General features: G+C 44.0%; 1 pseudogene; it reads left to right on the plus strand.

Annotated features, from left to right (window-relative positions):
- Positions 1 to 1776: 1776 nt before the first annotated feature.
- Positions 1777 to 1894, plus strand: LOC126420039 (5S ribosomal RNA; annotated as a pseudogene).
- The last annotated feature ends 4155 nt before the right edge of the window (positions 1895 to 6049 follow it).

Here is a 6049-nt window from a genome sequence, read left to right on the forward strand (position 1 = left end):
GCTTTCCGGCTAGGGGCGCACTACGTGGTATGCGATTACAGCTTTCTCCCATGTACGGCCGCCCTACGCCCACAATATGGTCCACTGTCTTATAAGTGTGCACAATGTTCTAGTTCTGTGTCGTTTAGTAAAATAACGCTGTAACCAGGTGAGTTGCTGCATTGACCTACAAACCTTTATTGTTCTCTATCAAATGGCTAATGTGGATGATCCGAAAACACATTCAAATTTGTTGCATCAAATGGATTCTTTCGTCTTCCTCCAGTCTCTCACCCTCCACAGAAACCATTGCCCTGGTCAAGCCAGTGACATTTTAGAACAGCGATGATGACGGTAATATAGCAAACGAAATGGAACAATTTAGGGAGGGGCACCGTACTTCCAGAAACGAAAAGTTGCGGAGCCCGAAAAAGGCCCTCAAACTTCTATCGGAAGATGGACTTTCATTCGTTACATTGTCAGGGTACGATGCAACGTTCATCCCTGAAACGTTATTAAAACTAAGGGCAAGAACCTAAATCTTATATTAGATTACATACACTGATCACCCAGAACATTATGCCCGCCCACCTAATAGACGGTATGTCCACCTTTGGTACAGATAAAAGCAGCGACGCGAAGTGGCGTAGAAGCGATGACGCCTTCGTAGGTCGCTGGAGCGAGTTGGCACCACATCTGCACACACAAGTCAAATAATTCCCGTAAATTTCTGGGAGGAAGGCGACCATGTCTGACACCACGTTCGATCACGTCCCAGATGTTTTCGACCGGGTTCAGATCTGGCGAGTTGGGAGGCCAGAACATCAATGTGAACTCGTGGTTCCTGCAACCACTCTATCACACTCGTGGCTTTTTGATATGGCACATTGTCTTGCTGAAAAATAAAACTGCCGTCGGGAAACATCATCGTCATGAACAGGAATAGTGGTCTGCAACCAGTGTACGGTACTCCTTGGTGCCTTGCAGGAAGTCAGCTGCACCGATGGAGGCCCACGTGAGTATTCCCCTGAGCAAATGGTTCCGCCGCCAGATTGTCTCTGTCCCCCAGTACAGATGTCAAGGAGCTGTTTCCCCGTAAGACGACGTATTCGCGCCCTCCCATCGGCGTGATGAAGAAGGTACAGGGATTCATCAGACCATGCAACGCTCCGCCACTGTGCCAACGTCCAGTGCCGCTGGTCACGTGCCCATTTCAGTAGTACTCGCATATGTCATGGTGTTAATAACATTGGCACATGCATAGGTCGTCGGCTGCGGAGGCCTGTCATTGTGAGTGTTCGGTGCACTGTTCTGTTCAGACACAATTGTACACTGCCCATCATTAAAGATTGATGTTAGTCTAATGTCTTACCAGTACGCTTAGTTTGCGACGTCAGACATCTGTAATGACAGGTGGCCGTCCAACCCCTCGACGTACGGACGTGGTTTCACCTTGGTTTAGCCACGTGTTGAAGACACACCACAGCACTCCTCGAATACCCCAGACGTCGTGCGTTTTCTGAAGTGCTCGTTCCGAGCCTCTGGGTGATCACAATCTGCCCTCGGTCAAATTTAGACAGATGCACGTCTTCCCCATTTTACACACGGGCAGCGCGCTCACTGATACTACATGCATCGTGCAAATGTCTGTCTAGCAATCATTCTTCGTTAGGCGACGCTGCTATCACCCAGACGAATTTATATCGATAATAGGTTGGTCGTCATAATGTTCTGGGTGATCAGTGTATATGCCTAGAAGGCTTCGGCGACATTCTTCTTCGCCTGTTAAAAAGAGGTGGCAACGGCCTTGCCGCAGTGGATACGCCGGTTCCCGTGAGATTACCGAAGTTAAGCGCTGTCGGGCGTGGTCGGCACTTGGATGGGTGACCATCCAGGCCACCATGCGCCGTTGCCATTTTTCGGGGTACACTCAGCCTCCTGATGCCAATTGAAGAGCTAATCTACCGAATAGTAGCGGCCTCCGTCAAGAATACCATCATAACGACCCGGACAGTGGTGTGCTGACCCCACGCGCCTCCTACCTGCATCCTCCACTAAGGATGACACGGCGGTTGGATAGTCCCGGTAGGCCACTAGATCTATAGTTCATGTGTTGTCCTGAGCTTAGACTGTTACCATTACACCATTATGTGCCGGTCACTTCATCTACATTCACACCTTGATTTACGTCAACATGATTACTCTGCAATTCACAACTAAGTACCTGGCATAGGCTTCATTGAACCACCTTCAAGCTATTTCACTGACTTACCACTCTCGAACAACGCGTGGGAAAAACGAACACTTAAATCTTTCTGTGCGAGCTCTGATTTCCCTCATTTTATTATTACAATCATTTCTCCCTTTGTAAGTGGGCACCAACAAAATATTTTCACACTCTGAGGAGAAAGTTGGTCATTGAAATTTCACGAGAAGAGCCTGCCGCAAAGAAAAACGCCTTTGTTTTAATGATTGTCACCCTAATTTACGTATCATGTCCATGGCGCTCTCTCCCCTATTCCGCGATAGTACAAAACGAGCTGCCCATATTTGAACTTTTTCGAAGTTGTCCGTCGACCCTATCCTGATGCAAATCCCACACCGCACAGGTCTACTCCAGAAGAGGTCGTACAGTTGTAGCGTAGGCAGTCTCTTTAATAAACCTGTTACATTTTCTCATTGTTCTGCCAATAAATCCTAGCCTTTGGTTTGCTGTACCCAAAACATTATGAATGTGTTCGTTCTCACTTAAGTTATACGTAACTGTAATCTTAAGTATTTATTTGGATTTACGACGGAAATTTAGCGGATTTCTTTTGATACCCATGGGGATGAATTCACACTTTCACACTTTTCATTATTTGGAGTCAATTTTCACTTTTCACACCATACGGATATATTGTCATAACCATATACACCGGGTGAGGCATTTCAAACTGATTGTCGGAATACTGGCAAAAATACACACCGGTTTTTAAAAAAAGTGGTAATAAACGTTGTTCACCTCGAAGAGCGACATCCATTAATATAACGCTCGACCTCCTGCACCACCCCCGGGAGCGGGAGAGGGCTGACTAGAAAATCTTTAATAGGAATCCCTATTTTTTTATTGCAGATTTGGATTTTCAGTCATAACCATATACACCGGGTGAGGCATTTCAAACTGATTGTCGGAATACTGGCAAAAATACACACCGGTTTTTAAAAAAAGTGGTAATAAACGTTGTTCACCTCGAAGAGCGACATCCATTAATATAACGCTCGACCTCCTGCACCACCCCCGGGAGCGGGAGAGGGCTGACTAGAAAATCTTTAATAGGAATCCCTATTTTTTTATTGCAGATTTGGATTTTCAGTGAAAAAAATATGTAGCTTTTGTATGAAACATTTCTTTCGTTTCATGATAGATGGCGCTGTAATCGGCTCACATGAAAGTGGGGTGACAATTACTGCAAAACGGTAATATCTCACCAAAATACACATCTAATTAGCAAAATCAAAGTGCATTATTTGATATTTGGGATAATGCTTTCATGTGACCCCGTCTACCCTCCCGCAATGCATTGTTAGGCTACATTTAGCGTTACTCAGAAACAACGACGTGGACGTAGTAGTAACGTGTTCCCTTCCGGGTGTTTGATTCTGGTGAGTCCCCTTGCCTCTCACTATCTCGGGGTGCTTGATTACTGTGAGTCCCCTTGCCTATCACAAGCGTCACAAGTGTTTCACTGCAGCAAATGTTCGAAATGTTGTCCGTTGTTTGTAAGGCACATTGCAACTCTATGTATGAACGAAAATCCAACATATATTAGTATCACTGCGATAATGTTTGCACATTCATTGCGCCGGGGATTGTTGGTACTCCTTTTTAGCCATTCCCACAGGCAAAAATCAGCAGAAATCAAATTGGGTGAACGTGCGGGCCACGATTGAGGACCTCTTCGTCCGATACATCGACCTGGATAGTTTCGATTCGTGAATAAAGCGCTGGGCATCCATCGTGTTGAAACCACATATATAGTCTTGTTTGAAGTGGAACATCGTCGATTGGTGTGGGTAAGACATTATCCACAATGTCGCTGTACGTCTGACCAGTCAGATTACCTTCGATGAAGTATGGGCCAATTATCTGCGTAAATGGAATACCTCACCAAACGTTGACACTTTCTGGGCGTTGATGTTCAACTTGCTTTACCTGGTGAATATTCTCCACTGACCAATGAAGCGTATTACGTCGATTCACTTGACCACGACTGTAAAATTTGATTCATCAGAGAAAAGTATCTTTGAAATGAAGTTATCATTGACAGCCAGTTGTCCCTGTATCCAGCTGCAGAAATTCAGGCGACTGTGAAATTCGTCACTATGCAGTTCTTGATGCAGTGATAAATGAAATGGATGCCTTTTGTGTGCATGCAATATGCGCAGAACACTTCTTTGCGAAATTCCTAAACCTCGCACAATTTGCAGAGAACTAATGGGAGGATTTGCAGCAACGGCAACTAAAACATTCTCTGTGTTATTTGCATTCGTCACAGGCCGCGGTCAGACTCTTTCTCTATGTTTAACACTTATCGTTTCTGTAAACAAGTGGACAACACTACGAAACGTCGTTGCAGACGGAACATTCCTACCGAGAAACTCAGAAGCATACCTTTGACGAGTTTCTTCAGCATTTCTATGAGCCACAAAGTATGCAGCAATGATATCAACTCTTTGCAATCGTTAACATCGTGGGACAATGGTACCGAGATGTGTACAGTCCGAATCATTGAAGTCTGTCCGCCGACTGAGCGCATGATCAAGGTCTGTGCTTCACTTAATTGTGGGAGGTGTCACGTGATAGAATTATCAAAAACATCAAAAAAGTACTGCGATTGTGCTAATCGGATGTATATTTGTATGAGATTCTACCGTTTTGCAACAATTGTCACCTCAGTTTCATGTTTGCTGATTACAGCGCCATCTATCACGAAACGAAAGAAATGTTTCATACAAAAGGTACATTTTTTCACGGAGAATCAAAATCTGCAATAAAAAATAGGACTTCCTATTTAGGATTTCCATGTCACAAGTCACCTCCCCTCCCGACCCCCGGGGGTGGTACAGAGGGGTCAAGTGTTGTGTTAATGGATGTCCGTCTTCGAGGACAACAACGTTTATTACCACTCTTTTTAAATCCAATCTTTATTTCGCCAAAAGTTCCGACAAACAATTTTAAATGCCTCACCCTGTCTAACTGGTAAATCTTTCTATCTCGGATGTTGGTGCTCAGGATATAAAGCTATTATGAAAATTGCGGCTTCAAGAATACCGGAGTTAATTACTTTTACAAAATTAGGTTGAAGACAATACACTAATATTACAGAAATCTGAATGGTCTCTGACTATAAGAATTCAGTATGATGTGAAACCAAGACGTGCCACAACCAGTCTCAAAACGTCAAAAGAAGGAATCTCTGAGGGACTGTCATGGTGACGAATCAACTTTCACGCGGTTTGTATTGGAACCTACCATTGCTCTCTGCTTTATCGTGAAGAACTAGGAGCAGGCCAAACTCGAGATATGTTGGATGGGTGTCATATCATGCTGAAATATAGCATGGTGTTAACTGGAAAGCTGGTCAGAGGACTAGCGCACTGAGGGTTCCGTATACAGACAGCCCATCCATTACGGGAATCGAGAATCCCGACGATTTTTACCTGTTATCTGCATTGATACTGGCAAGATGTAGGTCCTAGGAATTCCGAGACATTCGGGAATGTTCTAATTTCAAGTATGAAGGCAGATGACAAAGGAAAAAAAAATATTTTGTTCGTGTGAGATAATTATAAATTAACAATATTTAGATTCATTTCCTTTACTTGTATCGTGAAACCTTTCTTCAGGTAAAATTATATGATTCTATTTCAAGGGGAACTACCTTCTAGGTTTTAATGAGTGAGTTTGCAAATTTATGGATATCTACAAACATGTGTGCTTTTAGAGTCAAGAACGGTAGGCCTTGATTGCATTGACTTAGAAGCTTAACATTTTACATCGCCAAGGGACCGTAGACCTTAATATGTG

Source organism: Schistocerca serialis, chromosome 9 (genome assembly GCF_023864345.2).
Source record: "Schistocerca serialis cubense isolate TAMUIC-IGC-003099 chromosome 9, iqSchSeri2.2, whole genome shotgun sequence".
Taxonomy (NCBI): Eukaryota; Metazoa; Arthropoda; class Insecta; order Orthoptera; family Acrididae; genus Schistocerca; species Schistocerca serialis.